Consider the following 24,596-nt stretch of genomic DNA (forward strand, 5'->3'; position numbering starts at 1 on the left):
TGGCCGGCATGACTAGACGCCAAAGGCGCACGGAACGCTGTTACCTTCCCACCGTAGTGGTCCCTATTTTTCTACTTGCATTTTTACGTGCTTTCGAACTGCTAGGTTGGCAGAAGCTGGGACGAGTAACAGGCGCTCACTCTGTTACGCGGCACTCGGGATTCGACCCGCCAAACTGCCGACCTTCTGATCGACAAGCTCAGCGTCCTAACCCACTGACTCATTAATTAATTAATTAATTAATTAATTAATTAATTAGTTAATGAGCCACAGACTCATTAATTCAGCTTCTTGCTTTAGCACACGGTCCAAGCTTGGCCAACACAAGTTCAATGGCAAGGCAAATGTGTGAAAAAATGTCTAAGCTTTTGGCTTATTAACACCACTGCTCCCAAGATGTCAGGTTGAGCTTTACTGCTTTGATTTCAAGTGACAGTTTGGCTGATTGATGCTTCTGGAGTTTTTGCCAACCCAAGACTTGTGTTTCATAGCTACCTGATAAAGAAGGGAAAGAAGTTTTTAAACATTTAGATGCTGACATGAGCAATTCTCTAGTTCATTTACTACGGTGTTATATTGCTAATGTTCTGTTATCTCAGCAAACTTTGAATGAAAGGACCTATAAATTGCTCCAGATGAAGTTCCTTCCCAGTAATTACAAAGAAACCTCAAAAACCAGGAGAATAGATGAGATCCACTTTGTTTTGAGGAGGTAGGGAAGTTGATGCCAATGAACATCTTAAGAGAATATCTTAGTCTTTCAGTAGAAGGGACTATTTGTAGCTCAGGGATGAACTGTGGAGTCCTTGGTGCTCTCTGAGGGCTGTTTTCTTGGAAATGTTTCATTACCCAACTAGGTAACAACATCAGTGCTAGGAGGGAGTGGGGGTTTGTGGAGTGGAAGAAGGAGAAGGAGAGAAGGTGGAGGTGAAGGAAGAGGACAGTAGGGTACTCTATGAGCTTGCTTGTTTTCTTGCAGACATTTCATTACCCAACTAGATAACAGCATCACCATTGATGTTTCCAAGAAAACAGCAAAGCTCAGAGAGCACCAACGACCAATTTATATTTTCAAATGCTGTTTAAAATTATTAAAATGTTATGAGGTTCCCAAATCTCATAGATCTTAGTATGCCTGCCTTAAATTTGGTGAAATCTTAGGCCAGAATACCAAAATCTTATCAGAATTGATGACATCATGAAATTTTGACCATGGAAATGAAAGCATTTTGTCTTGTTATTTTTATCCACAATCAGAAACTATCTGCATTGGTCCAGAAATCCATTGTTTTCAGATCAATGTTTATTAAAATCATTATTCAGAGCTGTAGAAAAGAAAAATAATATCCATCCATTCACATTTCAGTAAAATGTATATTGAGTTAAAATAATCAGTATAACTGGTGGTTCCTGGAATCCTAGGGGGATTTGTTAATGAGAAACGAAACCTTCTGTCTCCAGAAGATGAATATATATATATATATATATATATATATATATATATATATATATATATATATATATATATATATATATATATATATATATATATATATATATATATATATATATATATATATATATATATATATATATATATATTCACTCCTCTGCTTCTGTCTTGCATTAATCTCAGACATTACTTTAAAAAATGCATTCCCCCGCCAATTACAAAAAAAGGTAATTATTTCAATGTATCTTTTAAAAACCATTTTTTCCCAGAGTACACATCTTTAAATGAGTTTTTAAATAGCTGAAAACTACATTGGAATAACTGAGAAATCCAACAATAGGGAAAATGCAAAGGCTTAGAGACAAATTCTAATTTGCACCTAACTCTAGGTCTCATTCACAGAATAACAGAGTTGGAAGGGTCCTTAGAGGTCTTCTAGTCCAACCCACTGCTCAAGCAGTGGGTCCTTTGGAGAACAGGTTGACTCCCTCTTCTTTGTGGCAGCCCCTTAGATATTGGGACACTGTTACCATATCACCCCAGTCCTTCTTTTCATTAAACTAATCAAACCCAATTCCTGCAACCATTCTTCTAGACTAGCACTGATGATGTTACGTAGTTTGGGTCATGAAACGTCTGCAAGAAAACAAGCAAACCAAGGACCCCTCCTGTCAACCCGGAGCTACAAATATTCTCCTCTATTAGAACCGTTCTTCATATGTTTTAGCCACCAGACCCCTAATCATCTTCGTTGCTCTTCTCTGCATTCTTCCTAGAGTCTCTATTCTTTTCTATATCGTGGTGACCAAAACTGCATGCAAAAATCCAAATGTGATCTTACCAAGGCATTATAAAGTGGTATTCTCGGTCTCTCTCTGTGGGTATGTATGAGAATGAAGATGTGTGAGGCGAGCACGCCATGGACCACCTGCGCAATGATATAATGTGTTTGCCTGCCCTGTTCACCGCCCTGAGTCCTTCGGGAGAAGGGCGGTATAGAAATATTAATAAATTAAATTAAATTAAAATCCAAACAGATTGTCCAGCCCTAAGCTTAAAATATGCCTACGAATTCCCAGCAGTTTAAGTCCTCTACATCCAGGTTTCTTACGTTCTTTTTCAGGAGACTCCATTCCACTCCTGCTCCAATCACCGAGTTTTTCATCTCACCCAAGATACATTTAGCGTTTTTTACAGATACTGAACATTTTTATTAGGCTTATTTTGAAGGGGGGGAGGGAGAAAAAAGACGTTCAAGTAGCTCAAGGGCTCATTCACTCAAAGTTCAAGAGATTGCCTGATTAACCAGGATGGGGGAAGAGAGCTATGCGCCCTCCTCCATCTGCGCATTTCTTCTTCCCCCTGGCAACCTGAATTGCCTGTGCAGTGTTCGGAGTGTAGCCAGTGATGATACATATGCAAAATGACAAATGAGTTGCATGGCTTTTCTTAGGGGGAAAAGGAGCTTTGACCATGTCACTTTAGGCCATGAGCACATGCTAAGAAAGTCAAGTTGATGCCCTAGGATGAAACTTCTTGTGCTCACGTTTTAAGGGCTGGAGGTTGGGACTTCAGATTGTAACTGATCTAACTCTTGGCTCTAAAAAAGGAAGTTGTAAGAGCATGTCGAGGGACGCGGTGGCTCAGTGGGTTAGGACACTGAGCTTGTCGATCAGAAGGTCGGCAGTTTGGCGGGTCGAATCCCGAGTGCCGTGTAACAGAGTGAGACAAATGGATGTCGGAAACGACTAGCACACATGTGCGGGGGAACCTTTACCTTTACCTTAAGAGCATGTCTCGGAGAAGCGTGATCATACCTATAGTCCAGGGGTCTGCAACCTTGACAACTTGAAACTATGCTGGCTGAGGAATTCTGGGAGCTGAAGTCCACAAGTCTTAAAGTTGTCAAGGCTGCAGACCCCTAATCTAGTCAAACACCTCCAGGGGCAACGGGCTTCCCTCAAAGCTTTCAAATTTAGTCAAATGGACGAAGCAAGGTCACCACTATAATAGTTTTGTGAGCAGCTGTTCCTCCCTTATGCTCTTTCATTATTTTTCTCCTCTATCTGTGTGCCACCCCCGCCCACAAATATCTATGCTATCAAATGGAATAATAATAATAATAATAATAATAATAATAATAATAATAATAATAATAATAATAATAATAATGTTGGAAGGGACCTTGGAGGTTATCTAGTCCAACCCCCTGCTCAGGCAGGAAACCCTATACCATTTCAGACAAGTGGCTGTCCACTTTCTTCTTAAAAACTTCCAGTGTTGGAGCATTCACCGCTTCTGGAGGCAGGTTGTTCCACTGGTTGATTATTCTGTTAGGAAATTTCTCCTTAGTTCTAGGTTGCTTCTCTCTTTGGTTAGTTTCCATCCATTGCTTCTTGTCTGGCCTTCAGGCATTTTGGAGAATAGCTTGACTCCCTCTTCTTTGGGGCAGCCCCTCAAATATTGGAAGACTGCTATCATGTCACCCCCTCGTCCTTCTCTTCATTAAACTAAGGCAAAGGTAAAGGTTCCCCCGCACATGTGTGCTAGTCGTTTCCGACTCTAGGGGCCGGTGCTCATCTCCATTTCAAAGCCGAAGAGCCAGCGCTTGTCCGAGGATGTCTCCGTGGTCATGTGGCCAGCATGACTAGACGCCAAAGGCGCACGGAACGCTGTTACCTTCCCACTATAGTGGTTCCTATTTTTCTACTTGCATTTTTATGTGCTTTCGAACTGCTAGGTTGGCAGAAGCTGGGACGAGTAACAGGCGCTCACTCTGTCACGTGGCACTCAGGATTCGACCCGCCAAACTGCCGACCTTCTGATCGACAAGCTCAGTATCCTAACCCACTGAGCCACCGCGTCCCTCACTTCATTAAACTACACATACCCAATTCCAGCAACCATTCCTTATATGTTTTAGCCTCCAGTCTCTTGATCATCTTTGTTGCTCTTCTCTGCACTCTTTCTATAGTCTCAACATCTTTTGTACATTGTGACCAAAACTGGATGCAGTATTCCAAGTGTGGCCTTACAAGGCATTGTAAAGTGGTATTAATGATTCACGTGATCTTGATTCTATCCCTGCTTCCAGGGCTTACAATAGATTACAGGTAATCCTTCATTTACCCACCAGAATTGGGGCCAGAATTTCTGCTGCTATGCAAGACGGTTACGAGAGTCACGCCCGATGTGGCAGTCTTCTTTTTGCCCCAGTTGTTAAGCAGATCACTGCAGCTGTTCAGTGAATCATGTCGTCATTAAGCAAATCTAGCTTCTACATTTGATTCTGCTTGTCGGAACCCAGCTGGGAAGGTGGCAAAGGATGATCATGTGACCTTGGGGTTCTGCAACCATTGTAAATACATGCCGGTTGCCAAGTGTCCAAATTTTGATCATGTCACCATGGGGAGGCTGTGAGAGGTCATAGGTCATTTTTTTTCAGTGCTGTTGTAACTTCAAACTGTTGCTAAATTGTTTAGTCAATGACTTCCTGTATATGCATGGATGAATATCTATATCTATCTATATCTCTATATCCATATCTATCATCTATCTATAATTTATATCTCTATATCTATTATTTATCTATCATCTATCTATCATCTATCTATATCTCTATATCTATATCTATCATCTATCTACATCTATATCTATATCTATCATCTATCTACATCTATATCTACATCTATCTATCCAGATATATTTATCATCTATCTATCTACATCTATATGTATATCCATTCATTCATCCATCACATCAATCCATTCAGTGGTTTTATATATGGAATGAAAGTTTATCCCTCCTAGGGGAAATCTAATGCTTTGATTACCTTTTCTTTAAAATATGTGGAGGAAAAAGCGGGGGGGGGGGGAAGCTTCAATTTTTAAAGTCCTTGGATCCCATTGATCTTTCCCTGAATCAGACAAAATCCTTTTTTAATGTCATTGATTCTAAATGTAAATTTCTCCTTTTCCTAATGAACCCTGATATCCTGCCACTTTTAACTGTCTCAATCAATTAGGATGGGTCCTTCGTAAATTTCTTACTCCGACTGCTAAGACACTGGGGATGCTCCGTCTGTCTTGTCTGCTTGTTTTCTAGGCAGCATCTCTTCTCCTCCTTCCCCCAAGGTCGTCCACACATCCCATTTGCATGCTATTGGTAAATCTTGAACGAAGGCAGTAGAAAAAAAAGGGGTGTAATATGGACTTAGTATTTTTCTCCTGCCATTTTGGGTGTTAGAGAATCCAGTTCTTACACTATTTTAGCACCGGTACTAAACTAGTCAGCAACTACTAGACCCAAAGCTGCATACTGCCCAAAAAAAGTCTTCCTTTTTTTTTACAGCCTCTAGATACTGCGTTTTCCACTTTTTGAAACACACTGAAGAGTTACAGCGTTTGGCTTTTGAAGAGCAAAAATGTAAACCAACATTAGGCTTAATTCAAAAAGATAAGCAGAAGCAAAATATTTAGCCTTATCCCGCTTTAAAAAAAAATCCTAGGGGGAAAAAAAAATTAAAAAATGGCCTTGCCACCTTGGAGCAAATTGCCCCACCCACTCTGCAATCATCTTCTTCTTTACAAATCCTCAAGGCCCATGGAAGCCGTTATATGCCGCTAGCCAGTGTAGATATCTTGATTTAATTCACTGAATCTTCAAGCCTGGACTGACAACAGATTTACCTCTCTCTCTCTCTCTCTCTCTCTCTCTCTCTCTCTCTCTCTCTCTCTCTCTCTCTCTCTCTCTCTCTCTCGAGAGAGAGAGAGAGAGAGAGAGAGAGAGAGAGAGAGAGAGAGAGAGAGAGAGATTGTCTAGGTAAAGTGTTCCACTGCAGAACAAAAAAAGTATTCTGTAAATCAATACATAATAATGAAGGTAATAATTCCTATCTTGTCTGTCAGCTCACCAATAAATCCAAGGAAAAAAAAGGGAGGCTGGGGGAAGGAGGAAAGAAATGCCTCTGCAGCCAATGAATGCTGCCGTTGGGATTGAATTAGCATGTTTCACATCAAGAGTTTTCGTCTCGCCTTAATATTACAAAAGCACTTGTAAACTGTTCCTTGTTCTGCTTACACCCAGCAGAGACATTTGCTTGATTTAATACAGGGAGAAGAGTGAAGGGGAAAAAACACAAAAATGAGAAAAGTAAGGAGATGTGTGTGGAGAGGGTGAAAGCAAATATTTCAGATACACTCTCCTTTTTTTATTTAAATCGGAGTTTCTACAGAAGCCAAAAGCAGAGGACAGTAGGGGGACTAAGAACCACACACACACACCCAAATGTTGCAAAATTAAAATTATTGGGATTCCTATCACTGACCATGCTAGTTGTGGCTACTGGGAGATGTAGTTCAGCAGCATCCGGATCAGTGTTTATCAGTCTCAGCAACTTTTAAGACATGTGAACTTCAACTCCCAGAATTCCCTAGCTAGCATGGGGCTGAGGAATTCTGGGACTTGAAGGCCACACATCTTAAACTTGCTGAGATTGATAGAGGGGAAGGAAGGAAGGAAGGAAGGAAGGAAGGAAGGAAGGAAGGAAGGAAGGAAGGAAGGAAGGAAGGAAGGAAGGAAGGGGAAATGAACATTGGCCTTTGCCTTGGATAGGACTAGTAGTTTTGGCCTACAAACATCTAGACATTGCAGGCTCAAACATTCTTTGTTTTAGAAAAGGGAAAAAAATCTCCAGTAGTTTTAAAAAATAAGATGGATGATGCCATCTCAAAGGGGCCTTGCTCTTAATCACACCTTGTCACCTTTGTTTGTTCAACCTCCTCCTGGGACAGACTATCTCAACTTGAATTACAAACCTTCTTCCTCAATTAGGAAGTCCAAGATTAAACGTTTTGAAGCATCTCTCTAGAAAACTTCAGATATTAGCTGTTTTCCCTGATAGACAGATTGTGATAGGACATTTGATGGGGACTTGCTAATTTTTTTTAAAAAACTCTGTTGAAAAACTCTGTTGACCATCATCAAGCTAAGCTGGTTTTATCATTGCTTAACACGGTCATCAGCAAAGACTATGTGCTCATCTTGGTCAGCTTTAACCCTGGATTGCTTTCTGTGTCTCTGCAGAAATGAAGCCTATTAGATCAGTATATAATTCAACACAGTGTGCAAATTCAGAAACCGGGTTATTTCAGGGTATGTTGTATGCTATTCCAGGATTCCAACCCTCTCCCTTTTATTGGACCCAACTTGGCATCTCCAGATGTGTAAGGCTTGTCATGAGTATGAAGAATACCTTGAAGGACAGAAGGAAGATCCATTATGAAGGCAACTAGCAGACAATTGAAACTTAAGCCCAGGCCAAGAAAGTGGTTTATGAAAATGCTTCAGACAGCTCACCTCTTGAATTCACATGAAGAAAACTGCCTCCAGAAGTTGAGGGTGCTCCAACACTGGAGGTTTTTTAGAAGAGATTGGGCAACCATTTGTCTGAAATGGTATAGGGTTTCCTGCCTGAGCAGGGGGTTGGACTAGATGACCTCCAAGGTCCCTTCTAACTCTGTTATTCTATTATTATTATGTTAAAATTCCTTCTGCACCAGAGACAACTTCCTTGTGAATCTAATCGCATTTGGCCAAATAAAGCATTCAATTCAATTCAAAGAGAGGGAATAAGGGAAGCACATTTTTAAATTAGTAACCCCCTTGTTAAGTGAATCTGGCTTCCCTATTGGCTTTGCTTGCCAGAAGGTCGCAAAAGAGGATCACATGACTCTGGGACACTGCAAACGTTATAAATATGAGCCAGTTGCCAAATGTCTGAATGTAAATCACGTGACCACGGGGATGTTGCAGCAGTCTTAAAGAGTGAAAAATGGTCGTAAGTCACATTTTTTCCAGTGCCGTTGTAACTTTGACTGGTCACTAAATGAACTGTTATAAGTTGAGGACTACCTGTAAAAGGAGTTTTAGGTCTACACCGTGTCCGATTCTTAGTTTGGTCTACCTTCTAGGGCTGACAGAGCTGCAACTTCTAAAATATGCCAGTACAAGCAGTCTCGACACAGCTGGGAGCAGTGGTGTGCTGGAGCCAGCTTGTATCACCTCCTGAGAGCCAATTATTAAATTTTCTGGAGTTTTGTGAGCCTGTGGAGTGCTGAGCTGTGCCACAATTCCTGGCACGCCCATCAGCTGCTTGGTGGCTAGCAGAGGCAATTGCGCTGACAGCATCCATGAGGACTGGAGGCCTGTCTGGGAGGTATCAGGTTGGGGAAAGCTTTTCTCTCGAATAAAACAGTACTGACACATCTGAACCGATTCGGTAATACTAAATCAAATGCGGATGTTCCCTGAGGCTGCTTGTTCATTTGGTGAAATGCTGCTAGCCCAGAGTTCATTTAGCCTCACAATTCATGTTGATTGATTCTTTTTTTTTTCTGGGCTGCTGTTCATTTCCGCCACTTTCCCTCCTCTTTACTTTCCTCTTCTTACTCAAAAAGGCACAACAGGAAGGACAGGTACCACTGTGGGGAGGGGACCCCTCGTGGTTTCTCCCTCCCATTTAGCAGGCAGCTTCTGCTCCAGAGCTCCATCAGAAGAAACATTTCGTCCGGATCTCATATTTCAAGAATGCATTGGCTTAGGACTCTCCTCCACTGATTATTCCTGCCATCCTCAGAAAGTGCTCTGTCTCTGGCTGGAAATTATTTTTACCACCTCGGTTTCCAATTAATCCTTCTGTGGCTCTGCCCTTTTCATTCCTCAGTGCTCGGAAAGAATGTTTGCTTTCTTCCAAACAGCCCCCCTACCTTTTATTTCCTAACGCTGTTTTTATCTCTGTTGTAAATCAGACAGCTGTAAGGATAAACAGTTGGAGTTTATGCTAATACCCTTCTGATGATAATCAACCGTTCTCTGGCGGCAACAGAAATGGAAGGGCAGGAATCTCTGCTGCTCTAGCCAAGCCCCTGGGAAGCCACATCTACCTCCTTAGAAGACCTTAATGATGCCTCCAAGTAGATTCCATAACCATGTCTCCTGGGATCTCTTGCTTTTCTGCTAAATACTATTTGATGGTAACATTCCAGCTAAAAATACGATAGTACCACACAAACAACTCCAGATATGGAAGAAAACAGTAATAAAATCTCACCATCGCCGCAAACCGAGGAGGATAATTTCCATGATACCCATGGAACTGATGATGCAGAGAGAGACGTATGTCCTTCAAAGCAAAGCAGCATTCATAAAGCCTGTGGCTTCTACTAGTGAAGCAGCCATGTTGTTCTTTGGAAGAGCCTTGTCCAGTTTAATCAAATGCACCATACATGCCCAATGCAGGCACAGAAGTGTCTCATGGGCAGTGAAGTTGCCAGAGGAGACATTAAGGAGGCATCTCCATTTTGGAAGTAGCACCAGCTGACTAAAAAAGGCAGCAAGGAGTTTTGGAAGGAAACTTATACGGTTGTGATCTGAGAAAGAGATACTGCTTGTCTATAGGCCTTAGGATAGGGGTGTCCAACCTTGGCCAGTTTAAGACCTGTGGACTTCAACTCCTAGAATTCCACAGCCAACCATGAATTGAAGCCCACAAGTCTTTAAATTGCCAAGGTTGAACTTGGTTGCCTTAGAATTTCAGCCTATTACTACATTAATTAGAGTTTCCGGCACACACATTTACAGAAAAGTGGTTTTATTTATGAATCACTAAACACTAAAAGATGGAGGTGCCTAATCATTTTATATAATTTGTGCTATTTAATGAAACTTTCATTTCAGATGCATTCTTTTTAAATAAAATAAAATATCAGTAGGCTTTTTGCCCAGACTTGCTATGAGGCAGAGATGAACCCCACCACACACACACAAATGTCCCCCTCCCCAGCTGAAATAAGAAGTGCTAGAGTTTATCCATCTTAATTTACATTTCCACAAATGCCTTTCTGTGCCATCTTTTCTCATCTATGGAATTGCTGGGTGGTTAAATATTAATTTTCTTATATTATGCAAAATGTTTTTGAAAGCTTCTACTTTATTTTTAGTCAACATGCTGAATTTTGCAAAAGTCCAATTAGCTCCTTGTGACATGAAACCATCCCTCTCCTTCTGTTCCCATCTGTACCATTTTTCTGTGTTGGTAGCAAACTAGATGTTACAGCTAGTCCTTGACTTAAGACTGAAGTTACAAGCAACCAAAAATGGGGATTTTATGAAGTTCTGACAGTCAAAGTGCTTTGCAGTCCTCTGTAAGTGGTTTATAAAGTCAGCATATTGCCCCCGATTTGGCTTCTCATTTTACTGATCTTGGAAAGATGGAAGGCTGAGTCAACCTAGAGCTGGTCAGGATCAAACTCTTGGCAGTGAGCAGAGCTAGCCTACAATACTGCACCAATTCTAACCACTGCATCAATATGGCTCTATAACTTGAAACATGGTTGCAACTGTGGGAAGAAAGGAATAGCTAAGCTATTGGGAATTTAAGACACTGCAATATCTGGCTAGATTCCCAATTCCCAATGGCTAAAAGCATTACTTTCTTTCCCCTTATTTTTATTTTGTTAATTTATAACTGTCTTAGGTATAATAAACCAAACCTCAGAATGTATACAAATTCAGCAGTGGAAACAATGAAAAGTTGCACAGGCTGAACCCTTAAATGGGGCCAGATGTTTTCATGGGTTTCCAAGAGGGACCTATGATGGGAGATTTTTCAACTTCATGGTCACATAAAACTGCAAAATTGGGACACACAAGCTGCAGAAGGCTCTGATATTGTTCACCAGGATTCCAGCAGATGCTCCTTCAGTTCATTGAGTGGGACATATGTTGACATCCTATCCTGAAATACTACCTTCAAGATTGATAGCTGGCATTGGAGCAGTTCCAACTTTAATTAAAGGCATTTTTATTTAAGCCCTCTTGAGAGAAGTTCGTCTAGCTGCTAGAACACAGCAATCACTAATGCCTTTTTCTGAAATCCAGAGGGAGATATTCCATGCAGAAGCAGAGAAACCCAGAGGACCATCCTAAAAAATTGTAATGTGGGTTGGTGGCGAACCTATGGCACGCATGCCAGAGGGGGGCACTCAGACCCCTCTCTGTGGGTATGTGTGCTGTTGCCCCAACCTCACCTCCCCCCCGCAGCCCCCTCCTCACCAGTAGCCCCCCCGGAGGAGAGTCATCCCTGGGCACGGCCCACGCAGAGCAGCGCATTGAAGGACATGGCAGCCAGGCAGCAGGGAGAAGGCTCTGCCTTTGCACCCCGTCATGTGTACAAGATGCTGTGGGGTGCGGGTGGAGGGCATGGCTGCTATGGTGTTGCAGGGCCACCTGGGTGATCTGTGGCAGGTGGTGGAGGTGGTAGGTGGCTGGGCGGGGCGGGAGCGGGGGCAGAGCAGGTGGGTTGGGGGTGGGCTGGGGGGGCGGTGTTTGGACACTCAGTTTCTAAAAGGTTTGCCATCACTGGGATAGACTTACCATACACAGGATGCAATAATGTAAATGGCCATTGGGGGCAATAAAGAGTACTGGCCACCTAGAGGTTCTCCGAAGTACTGCAGCCCCTATAGAACACACCTTCAAGTAACCCGCTCCATTCTAACCAACTAACCAAATGTGTGGTCAACCAAGTTTAGATTGGTGCGTTTCACAACCGATATGGACCACCTTCTCCTTAACTGTGATGTGCATTATTCCATTTACATCAAAATGCTTTAATCCGGTTTTGTTTTGCTTACCGTACACAACTGCACAACCGGTAGTCCTCAACTTTTGATCACAACTGAGCTCAACATTTACGTTGCTAAATGGAACATCTTTTAAGTGAGCTTGCCCCATTTTACGCCCTTTCTTGCCCCAGCTGTTAAGTGAACCGTTGCATTTATTAAGTCAGTAACATGGTTGTTGAGTGGATCTGGATTCCTCATTGACTTTGCTGGTCAGAACGTTGCAAAAACTGATCAAATGACCCCAGGACACTGCTGCCGTCATAAATATGAACCACTTGCCAAGCATTTGAATGTTGATCCTGTGACCATGGGGACGCTGCAACAGTCGTGTGAAAAATGATCATAAGTCACTTTTTCCCCTGCCATTGTAACTTTGAACGGTCCCTAAATGAACTAAAGTCAAGGACTACCTGTATATTTACTTTCCACTCTGCCTTTCCAGCCAGCCAGAAGGATCAAGAGGGAGGATAGCCTTTTAGAAATCCGAAGGTGAGATAAAAGCCAACTGATTCACAGGTTCTCTGTAGGTGCATAAAAGCTAAAATCATCAGAAAGCAATTCAGGAGAGCAGGTGGCCACATTTCCCTCGCAGTCAAGGTCACCTGATTTACAGGTAGAGAATTATTTGCTGCAGTTTCTTCATGGGTTAGTTGAACTGGTGAGACATTATGATGGCCTTTCCCCCCCCCCAAACACGCCGTTTTACTGGGGTGACTTGCTTTCCACTTTATCTAAATATTTCTGATATTCATTTGCACTTACAGGTAGTCCTCGACTTACAGCCATTTGTTTAGTGTCCATTCGAAATCACCACACCACTGAAAAAAGTGCCTTAAGCCAGTCTTTGCACTTAAAACTGTTGCAGCATCCTCAGGATCACGTAATAGCATGATCAAAAATCGGATGCTTGGTAACCGGCATATATTTATCACAATTGCCCATCCTGGGATCATGTGACTGCCATCTGCAACCTTCCCAGCTGGCTTCTGACAAGCAAAGTCTATGGGAAAAGCCAGATTCAGTTAATGACCATGTGACTAACAACTAGTTTTTCACTTGAAGCCCGAGCCAAAATGGTTATAAAATCAGGACCGACTCACTTAAGAATCATCTTGCTTAGTAATGCAAATCTGGATCCCCGTGGTGGTCATAATCTCAAGGACTAGGTGGTTATATCACATTTGCAAAGCACAGAACCAAAAGTACAGGAGAATGACAAGAAAGTTCAGTGATGTTATTAGCTGAAAATTACTAGGGCCACTTGCTAACTGTAAGGCTGCAGTACAGCAATAGAAGAATGAAGTGATCAGAACAATCGCTTCCAACTGTTTATTACACGAATAAATTCTGTTTCATTCTCGCTAGACTTTCATTTCTTGAAGGTTAAAAACAAACCTCAACCACTTCAGTTTAATCCAGACCTGAATAAAAAGAATCAAGCTGTTCCATATGATTGTTATGATCTCTGGATGGGCTCAGCTGATTTCCTAGCCTACCTGAGCTGCAGGAAGCCACTCCTCACCAACACTCAAGAAAATGTTTTGGCAGGGGAGTTGTTGTTGTTGTTAGCTGCGAAGTTGTGTCCGACCCATCAAGACCCTATGGAAAATGTTCCTCCAGGACTTCCTGTCCTCTACCATCTTCTGGAGTCCATTTAAGCTCATGCCTACTGCTTCAGTGACTCCATCCAGCCACCTCATTCTCTGTCGTCCCCTTCTTCTATTGCCCTCGATCTTTCCCAGCATCAGGCTCTTCTCCAGTGAGTCCTTCCTTCTCATTAGGTGGCCAAAGTATTTGAGTTTTAGCTTCAGGATCAGGCCTTCTAAAGAGCAGTCAGGGTTGATCTCCTCTAGGACCGACCGGTTTGATCGCCTTGCAGTCCAAGGGACTCGCAGGAGTCTTCTCCAGCACCATAGCTCAAAGGCCTCAATTCTTTGGCGCTCAGCCTTTCTTATGGTCCAACTTTCACTGCCATACATTGCAACTGGGAAGACCATAGCCTTGACTATACGCACTTTTGTTGACAGGGTGATGTCTCTGCTTTTTAGTGTGCTGTCTAGATTTGCCATGGCTTTCCTCCCCAGGAACAAGCGTCTTTTAATTTCTTGGCTACAGTTCCCATCTACAGTGATCTTGGAGCCCAGGAAAATAATATCTGTCACTACCTCCTTCCCCATCTATTTGCCAGGAACGAAGAGGGCCAGATGTCATGATCTTGGTTTTCTTAATGTTAAGTTTCAACCCAACTTTTGCACTCTCCTTCTTCACCCGCAACAAGAGGCTCTTTAGTTCTTCTTCACTTTCTGCCATTAGAGTGGTATCATCTTCATATCTTAGGTTGTTGATATTTCTTCCAGCAATCTTAATTCCAACTTTTGATTCATCTAGCCCTGCTTTTCTCATGATGTGCTCTGCATTTAAGTTAAATAGGCAGGGCGACAGTATACAGCCTTGCCGGACTCCTTTCCCAATTTTGAACCAATCAGTGCTTCCGTGTCCAGTTCTCACTGTTGCTTCTTGGCCCACATATAGGTTTCTCAAGAGACAAATAAGATGGTCTGGTATGCCCATCTCTTTAAGGACTTGCCACAGTTTGTTATGATCCACACAATCAAAGGCTTTAGCATAGTCAATGAAGCAGAAGTAGATGTTTTTCTGGAACTCTCTAGCTTTCTCCATGATCCAGCGTATGTTGGCAATTTGATCTCTAGTTCCCTTGCCTCTTCGAAATCCTGCCTGTACTTCTGGTAGTTCTCAATCCACATACTGCTGGAGTCTAGCTCGTAGGATTTTAAACATAACTTTACTAGCATGAGAAATGAGTGCAATGGTGTGATAGTTTGAACATTCTTTGGCACTGCCTTTCTTTGGAATTTGAATGTTAACTGATCTTTTCCAATCCTGTGGCCACTGTTGAGTTTTCCAAATTTGCTGGCAAATTGAGTGTAACACTTTTACTGCATCGTCTTTTAAGATTTTGAATAGCTCAGCTGGAATACTGTCACCTCCACTAGCTTTGTTGTTGCTCAGCTTTTCTAAAGCCCACTTCACTTCACATTCTAGGATGTCTGGCTCGAGGTCAGTGACCACCTCATTGTGATTATCAGGGACGTTAAGCTCATTCTTGTATAGTTCTTCTGTGTAATTTTGCCACCTCTTCTTAATCTCTTCTGCCTCTGTTAGGTCCCTGCCATTTTGGTCCTTTATCATGCCCATTTTTGCATTGAATGTTCCCTTCATCTCTCCAATTTTCTTGAAAAGATCTCTAGTCCTCCCTATTCTATTGTTTTCTTCTATTTCTTTGCACTGTTCATTTAAGAAGGCATTTCTTCTGAGGGATTCTTGCCCACAGTAGTATACCTGATAGTCATCTGAATTAAATTCACCCATTCCTGTCCATTTTAGTTTGCTGATATCTAAGATGTCGATGTTCAGTCTTGTCATCTCTTGTTTGACCACGTCCAGCTTTCCTTGATTCATGGATCTTACATCCCAGGTTCCTATGGCGAAAAAATCTTTACAGCATCGGACTTTCCTTTCACCACCAGACACATCCACAGCTGAGCGTCCTTTCGACTTTGGCCCAGTCGCTTCATTCTTTCTGGTGCTACTAGTACTAGCCCTCTGCTCTTTCCCAGTAGCATATTGGACGCCTTCCGACCTGAGGGGCTCATCTTCCAGCGTCATATCGTTTTGCCTTTTGGTACTGTCCATAGGGTTTTCATGGCAAAGATACTGGAGTGGGTTGCCATTTTCTTCTCCAGTGGATCATGTTTTGTCAGAACTCTCTGCTATGACCTGTCCATCTTGGGTGGCCCTGCGCAGCATAGCTCATAGCTTCATTGAATTACGCAAGCCCCTTCACCACGACAAGGCAGTACTCCACGAAGTGGGGCAGGGGAGTAGGTCAGAGCAAAGATGGATAAAGTACAGCTGCCAGCATCTCTCATCAGTGGTCCATCTGGGATTGCAGGGAATTGTAGTTTCTGAGTGGCCACATGCATCTTATGTATTATTCTTGCACAGTGGGTCTGTGCATATAACTACAAGTCAACTGCTGCCTGGATGTGTCCCCGTAATTTTCTTGGCAAGATTTTGTAAGTGCTTTGCCACTTTCTCTTTCCTAGGGCCAAGAGTGTGTGACTGGCTCAAGGTCACCCAGCTGCCTTTGTGCCTATGGCGAGATTCGAACTTAGGGTATCCCAATTTGATGCTTTAACCACCAGACCAAAGTGGCTTTTGCATGGACAGTGTTTATGGTAAAAATCATCTGGATCTTTTTTAGAGGGAAGGCAGACCAAGGGGAAGCAGGACGACTGACTCCGAGGAGTTAGGGACAGGCTGTCAAATCAGAGCCACAAAATGTCAACTCAGCAGTGAAATTTTCAACCACTAAAAAAACATTCGTTTAGCTGACGTTCGTGCAAAATTACAAAAGCACTGAAAAGAAAGGACAGGACTATTTTTTTTTCCACCTTACAGTAATGATCCTTGCAGCGTATCTCTCTCTGGTCACACGTTCAAAATTCAGATGCCTGGTAATGGACAGTCCTATTTATGAGAGTTGCAGTGTCCCGGGGTCATGTGATCATCTTTTGTGAACCAACAAAGTCAGCGGGGAAGCCAGATTCACTTCACAGCCGCGTTACTAACTTGACTGCAGCCGTTCACTCAAGAACTGTGGCAAAGAGATTGTTGTGATTCAGGGTCAGCCTGTGGGTTCGGCAGTTGGGACGGATGACTCAGATGAGGGGGAGGAGGGGGGTGTTGAAGAACTTGCTGATGATGGCTTTGAGGCTCCGCAGAGCCCCCAGCCAGGCCCCTCCCACCTGGTGGAGACCCAGCTGTGTGAGCCTGACAGCGTGGATGAAGATGACCCACAGCTGGCCCTGTTCAAGGACGCCCGACGCAGGAGGCAGTCAAGTAGGAGTAAACAGAGGAAGGCAATGGGGCTTCTCGGAAGGAGGGAGAGAGAAGCCACGCCCTGAACTCTTTATAAAGGACTTGTGTGGGGAGGGCTGGTTTGCTGAAAGCAACCGCTCAGATAGTGTTTCAAAGCTCCTGTATCTTGGTTCGTGTCTTGTTTGTTTTTGTAATAAATTTGGCAGACCTCTTGCCGTCTGTAAAGGGGTTGCCTTTTCTGCAAGGCCGGTAGCAGGCTGGTACAGAACAGAGATGTCATAAAATCGGGCAACGTTCCCTTAACTGTCTTGCTTAACAACAGAAATGCTGGGCTCACTTCTGGCCGTAAGTCGAGGACTTACCTGTATTAAGAAGTTATTCCAAAGAGCTGTATTTTCCAACGAGAAGAGCAAGCTCCTGGTTCTGAGCCATGTTCTTGCCATCCTAATTTTGAACATCAGGAGGTACCTAAAAGACAGGTCTCTGAGGCAAACATTCCATCTGGCTGGCTGATTGAGTTTGGAATGAGATGCTGACACACGGCAGGAATTATTTTCCTGCCCTGTTAACCTCTCGGGCAGCTTGGCCTGGTGGCGAAGGCCACCTGAAAAAGCTAACAAACTTCCTTTCATTTGTGCGAGTTAGAATCACCAGCTTTATACCGTCTGTAGAATAAAATGCAAAATATTTCAGGGAAAACACTGCATTTAAAGCCGCAGCTGCTTCTGCCCAGCCCTTTGTAATGTTGATAAAAAACTACGGATAGGCTTACGGTTTTATGACCTGCCTTGAGAACAAGTGAACTGATTTACCACAGCTTCTTCGTTTGATTCCCTGCCTGAATCTCATTAGGCTGCAAACCTAAAATGAAAGGAAATGAGAGAATAAAGAATTCTAAGGGAGAATAAAGTCTACCGGCTGCCTTCATACCTTTCAACTAGCTGAGATATAAAGTTCTCAAGGTTGTATTGTCCAGTGTGCAAAGCTGGATGAGGGTGAGGCTAGCTTGCTTTGTGCCTTAGTGTAGCATATATTTTTTTTAAATTCCATTTATATCCCGCCCTTCTCCGAAGACTCAGGGCGGCTTACAAGCTTAGCAGTAGCCTTCATTCTATGTATATGCCTGCTTATTAGGGCTTTCACCCCCAAGCGGCATTATTACAAAGTCAGCTTATTGCCCCCAACAATCTGGGTCCTCATTTTACCTACCTGGGAAGGATGGAAGGCTGAGTCAACCTTAAGCCTGGTGGGACTCGAACCTGCACTAATTGCAGGCAGCTGGTGTTACTTAAGGAGGCATTAGCCCACTGCTCCACCAAGGCTCTATTGTGCAAATCCAATTAAGTGGCCCCTTAATGTATGGTGTCATCCTAGAAAATTGAGTTGATTTTTGTAAACATGTTGTAAAAGTACAGGCCAGGATAGCTACCAGAATCAGCCACCCTAATTTTCTAGAGAAAAATAAGGACTAGGGTTGACATGATAGCAATATTCCAGTTTTTGAGGGGCTGCCGCAAAGAAGAGGGGGTCAACTATTTTCCAAAGCAATGGATGGGAACTAATCAAGGAAAGAAGCAACCTGGAATTAAGGAAAAAACTTCCTGAAGGTGAGAACAATTAACCCGTGGAACAGCTTGCCTTCAGTAGCTGTGGATGCTTCATCACTGGAGGTTTTTTTAAAAAGAGATTGCACAGCCACTTGTCTCAATCTGTATAATAGGATCTCCTGCCCGAGCAGAGGGTTTGACTAGAAGATCTCCAAGGTCCCTTCCAGCTCTTTTCTGACTGATATGCTTGCAGTAGAAAAAAAAACCCAACACAATGACCCAATGCATTTAGGTTGTTATTAATGAAGTTATGCCATCAAGTCAGTGTCAATTCTCGGGGACCATAGATTTTCTCCACAATTATCTGCCCCTAACTTGGTCTTTCAAGTCTTCCAGTGATGAACCCACCACCTCTGTAACTAAGTCCATCCATTCTGCTGGTGATCACCCTCTTCATCTTTTCTCATCACCTTTCCCGGCATTGCAACCTTCCCCGCAGAGCTGGGTTTCCTCCCTAATGGATTTGGAGTATGATCGTTTGAGCTCAGTTGCTTGTGCTTGGAGTAAGAACTCCGTGTTGATTTGGATCGGATGTGGGATTTTTTTTTTAATTAATTTAGCAAAAATGACTCATAATAAAAAATCGAATTTGATGAGCAATTGCATTATTAAGTTTATATATAAATAAATTAACGATAGCACTTGCAGATAGATAGATAGATAGATAGATAGATAGATAGATAGATAGATAGATAGATAGGTAGGTAGGTAGGTAGGTAGGTAGGTAGGTAGGTAGGTAGGTAGGTAGGTAGATAGATAGATAGATAGATAGATAGATAGATAGATAGATAGATAGATAGAGAGATAGAGATAGAGAGATAGAGATATAGATATATAGATAGAGATAGAGATATACACACACACACACACACACACATACCATTGCCTCTCTACAATATGAGAATTCTCTGGAAACAGCAGAATTGCAATTACAAAACTAAGCAGTGAAGGGGGGCAAAGAGCTCTTCCGATGCTCGGCTACGAGTTGAACGGAGAACTTTATGGGGGTCAGCGGGTGCTAGGCAGATATCCGCCGCCCGTCCCCCCCCCCCAGGCCAAGTTTTCTCCTGCTCCGTTGGGCGAAATCGACAGCCGTGCCAACGTGCAGCGGCCCTCTATCGCCCTCTAGAGGCCAGAGCTGGGAGAGTTCCTTATGACGGAGGGAATGGCCAAAGGTCGGGGTCTCTGGGTGGGCGCAGGTAAAGCCAAACTGTTGGCCGGGGCGCTGTGGGGGAGGGATATGGGGCGAAAAAGCAGTGCTTCGCGAACCGGAAGGATACAGGCACTTCGCGCAACACTCGCATAACGGAGCGGGACTTAGGATTCTTCGTGCAAAATGAGAGAGCTGCTTGCAAACTTTAGCAGAGGATCCTGGTTAGTATAGCATGTGCTCTCCAAGATCGAACCCTACCATTTAAAATTCATGGGGGGAGGACGCCGTAATAGGTCAATGTTGGTTAATCTAAGGGAGATAAGTGGTTCCAAAATGTGAAAAGTAAAAATAAAATCGGGGCAAGGACAGGATTCAGGGCTTCAGCCCAACTGGGCTATGGTACTCTACAACTACAGTACTCCTTTGACAAAAGTAATAGAAGTTGGTCATTTCCAGACTAAAACCCCTGTCTCAGAGAACAGAACATCACATAAGCACGGATTCTGTGATCTATTGAAATGGAAGAAACTAAGACCTACCATCAAACTGGGATTCATTGCAGCCCCAACCAGTTTTTTGTAGGTAGGAGTTGAAGTATCTCATCTCTAGATTCTATCCCTGAATGCACGACTAAAGAGACCACACTTACTAGAGGACCAAGAGCAGACTTATTTTCAAGCACAAATCTTAATAGCGCTAGTATGGAACAAGGGAGATGCTTAGCCTGGCTACTTAATTAACTTGTTTTCTAGGTTCTTACAGTATGCATTGCCAAACCAACTTAACATGCAACACATGGAGTCACTAAAAGGCTATCCCAACTTTAATCAAACTCAACATGCCCCTGCCAACTTAGCCTGCTGGTAAACCCATATAAAGACAAATCAAGGCTTACAAAGTCAATGGCTGAGTTCACAAACACACTTAAGTCAGGGGGACTTCAAACTTGGCCCTTTGATGACTTGTGGACTTCAACTCCCAGAATTCCTCAGCCAGGAATTCTGGGAGTTGAAGTACTCAAGTCATCAAAGGGCCAAGTTTGAAGACTCCTGCACTAAGTCAAACCACTCACAGCTCATGATGGCTTAGTGTGGAGCACGAGTTCGTGTTTCCTCAAGATCAGCAGATTGTTCCTTCTACAAAAGGTTTCTCCAACCACAAGTCTTACCTTTCAGGGTGTCTGCAGAGAAATCCTCCTTTGACTTCATGTCGGGTAGCTCACATGGATATTCCATCTTGATGAAGTTTCTTCCAGGTAGAGAAGCAGTAAAGGAGCTGAACCAGAAATGGGGAAGGCATAAATTCTAAGCCTCCCTTTGACATGAGACCCAGGTGGGTGACTTTAGGCCAATCTCTCCCTCTCAATCTAACCCAGGGGTAGGCAACCTTGGCTCTTTTATGACTCGTGGACTTCAACTCCCAGAATCCCTGAGCCAGCACGGCTCAGCTTGGAAACCTCTCCCTTTCCCCTCAGCATGGCTGGCTCAGGAATCCTGGGAGTTGAAGTCCACGAGTCACAAAAGAGCCAAGGTTGCCTACCCCTGTCCTAACCCATCTTACAAAATTGTAATTGTGGGGACATAAATGGAAGGAGCATTGGGTATACCACCTTCAGTTTTATAAACTAGGCAGGATATGAGTCTAACCCAGTGTTTCTCAATCTTGGTAGCTTTAGATATGTGGACTTCAACCCCCAGAATTCCCCAGCCAGTCATGAGATGACAATTAGTTATATTTGCCCTAATATTATTAAAGTAGCCTAATTACCCTAGTTAAAAGGAACATGTGTTAACCAGGCAGACCAAAGGACATGAAAAATGTGTGAGTAATATGCTTGTAAATGTAAGAGCAATACTAGTTGATGTCCAATATTTTGCACCAACAAAGCCAAGTCAAAGTTCATTTGCAGGAAGCAAAGAATGAAATGGGGGAAAACTCAAGAGAAGGTACCCTTGGTTGCCCAACATTTTCAAAAACAGACCCAAATCCAAGTTGTACCTTCCCCATGTGCCTCTACTCACAGATCACATTGTTGCTGCAGTGTGTTAGAGCATCAACAGCTTTCTGCTGTTATCAGCAGTTGCATCTTTGATGAGGACCAAACTCAGAGTTATGTTCTTAGAGAGACACCAACCCCAGATTTATTAACTTATATGCCATCAAGTTGTTTCCAATTGCTAGTGGCTCCACAGTTTTTCTCTGTGATGTTCTGGTCCTAACCTGGTCCTTCAGCTCTTCCAATGGTGCCCCCATCATCATTTTAACTAGATCTGTCCACTTTGCTGCTAGTTGTCCTCTTCCTTCCTTCCTTCCTTCCTTCCTTCCTTCCTTCCTTCCTTCCTTCCTTCCTTCCTTCCATCTTTCCCAGCATTGCAGCCTTTTCCAGGGAGTTGGGTCTTTGCATAATTGCTGGAGCAGTGACAGGTGGTGCTAAGTTATGACACATTACACCAATGGAGGCACATTTGACAAGCTACTAGGAGACAAGAGGCCTTGAGGAACAGAATAAGCAAGCTGAGAGGAATACAAATTTTGTCCTTCATCAATGGTATTAAATTGACCCAAGGATGATTGCATTTATTTAGCCTATTAAGAGAAATATGGACATGGAATTTTCATTCTAACCTTTAGGTTTCACCAAATTGTCAAAACACTGCAGGTGTACATAGTGAAGTTTTACCAGGGTTCTCAAATGGATTAGAACCTAGGATTGGATTAGATTAGGATTGGTTCTCATATGGATTAGAACTAGGGGTTCTAGGTAATACAATTCTTAGTGCCTGTAACTTTTATTGCTGGCTCTCCCAACATTGTCTCCTGTCAGACTTCAAGATTTTCAGCTCCCAGAATTCTCAACAGTGGCTGGGTTAGTCCAAGGCAATTCTGGGATTTGGGGAATTGCTACTCTACAAGAGGTGAACTTTGCAGTCTGTTCCAGTTTTGAATGTAAAACCAGTGAATAAAAGAAACAATTAACTGAAAATTCAATTTTCCCTACAACGGAGGGAAATTTTACTTTCCCCATCCTCCCAAAACTTCACCCCATACTTTTTGAGTTGAAGCAACAGTGATGTCCTCCTTAGTTGCTTTCAGGAGACAGAACTTTGGTAATTAGAAGACTATTTTGTAACGATCTCAAGGCCCAATTGTTACAAGGATAAGCATGCAACAAAACTTGTAAAACAAAACAAACCCATTCACAAAATGGCTGTGTCTAACAGCCTCTCCCTGCTTGCTGCTTTCCTGCTACAAATTGCTGTAAGAGAAACACAGAAGTACTTTTTTTCCCCAAAAGGCAACTGGACTTTTTCAAATTCCAGTTGCCTTTTGAAAAAAGCACCTTTGGGATAATCATGACCTAATGACTGAGAGTCTCCATAGATATTTATTGCAAGAGAACTGACTTGACTTCTCTCTATAGGCTGAGCATTAAATCTTTGAGCTGCAACTCAACATATGGTCCTCATCCTTTGAGCCTCTCATTAATTTAGTCAGCTAATTCAATACTAGATTGGTGCCAAGATAAGGGTGAATGGAATTCAAGGGTAGGGCTTGGACCCTTTGTGGCAATGTGAGGACTCTAAGTTATCTCTGCCCCTCCCCCAGCTCTGCCTGCTCTTCTCCTACAATTACTCATTTGCTTGCCCAGTTTGTTGCAGCTCAACAGCAGAATCCCTGTTTTTTTATGGAAAAGGTTCCAGCATTTCAAGGTTGAGAAATACCTCTGCCTGAAACCTTAGGACAGGGGTCTCCAAACTTGGCTACTTGAAGACTTGTGGACTTCAACTCCCAGAATTCTGGAAATTGAAGTCCACAAGTCTTAAAGTGGCCAAGTTTGAAGACCCCTACCTTAGGAGCTCAAGCTGCCAAATAGCTGGTGTTTGATATTACATGGACCCAATCACTTTCCTTTGTTCTAAAGGGCCTTGAAAAGTTTGGAGTGGAGCAATAGTGAGGTACACAAATGGTTAAGCACTCCTGTCCAGATCTGATTCCAGTGTAAATTAAGCCAGAAAGTTGCTTACGTACATTTGCATGCAGCATTTAAGTAGTTCTCAACATCCAGTGGTTTTTTTTTTCATGTCTGCCCCTCTAGCTTAGCTTTATCTCTGGTTTCTTCCAAATTAAAAGGGAATTCTCAGCTGTAATATCACATCAGCATACCTTGAAGATAGAACCAAACCATTTTGTTGTTAATCATTAATCAGTGATTAATCACAAACAGTGGAATGACCTCCATCCAGAAGCTGTGGGTGCTTCAACACTGAAAGGTGTTAAAAAGAGACTGGGAAACCATTTGTCTGAAGTGGTATAGGGCAGTGGTTCCCAACCTTTCCTTTGCCACGGACCCCCTTTAAATACCTTTTGTGGCCATGGACCAGCAAGAATTAACTCAGAATTTACACCATAACATTTCTTCAAGCCTTTGCGGACCCTTTGTAATAACATTGTGCCCTTCCTAGGGGTCCACACACCACAGGTTGAGAACCATTGGTATAGGGCAGGGGTCAGCAACCTCGGCTCTTTTATGACTCGTGGACTTCAACTCCCAGAATTCTGGGAGTTGAAGTCCATAAAGTCATAAAAGAGCCGAGGTTGCCTACCCCTGGACTATAGGGCTTCCATCTTGAGCAGGGGATTGGACTAGGAGACCTCCAACATGCCTTCTAACTCTGTGGTTCTGTTGGAGTCCCTGACTTCAGAACCACAGATATCATAACACCTGTACAGATCCCTGTACCGATTGGAGCAACTGGCATAGGAATTCCCATGTCCCAGAATGGATAGAGCCACAA

The 24,596-nt window shown here is 43.0% G+C and overlaps 1 long non-coding RNA gene across 3 annotated transcripts; it reads right to left on the bottom strand.

Annotated features, from left to right (window-relative positions):
• Window positions 1-275: 275 nt before the first annotated feature.
• Window positions 276-21,055, bottom strand: LOC310644659. 3 transcript variants are annotated; one of them, XR_014493335.1, is made up of 5 exons: window positions 20,969-21,055; window positions 17,403-17,508; window positions 5,503-5,623; window positions 4,587-4,690; window positions 276-495 (listed from the first exon to the last, which is right to left on the bottom strand). It is a non-coding gene; the product is annotated as an uncharacterized lncRNA (long non-coding RNA). The 3 variants fall into 3 exon arrangements; XR_014493336.1 differs by lacking the exon at window positions 17,403-17,508 and having other exon boundaries at window positions 20,969-21,048; XR_014493337.1 differs by lacking the exons at window positions 17,403-17,508; window positions 20,969-21,055 and adding an exon at window positions 15,499-15,574.
• Between the last annotated feature and the right edge of the window lie 3,541 nt (window positions 21,056-24,596).

The sequence above is a fragment of the Vipera ursinii genome (genome assembly GCF_947247035.1).
Source record: "Vipera ursinii genome assembly, chromosome: 9".
In the NCBI taxonomy this organism is placed as follows: Eukaryota; Metazoa; Chordata; class Lepidosauria; order Squamata; family Viperidae; genus Vipera; species Vipera ursinii.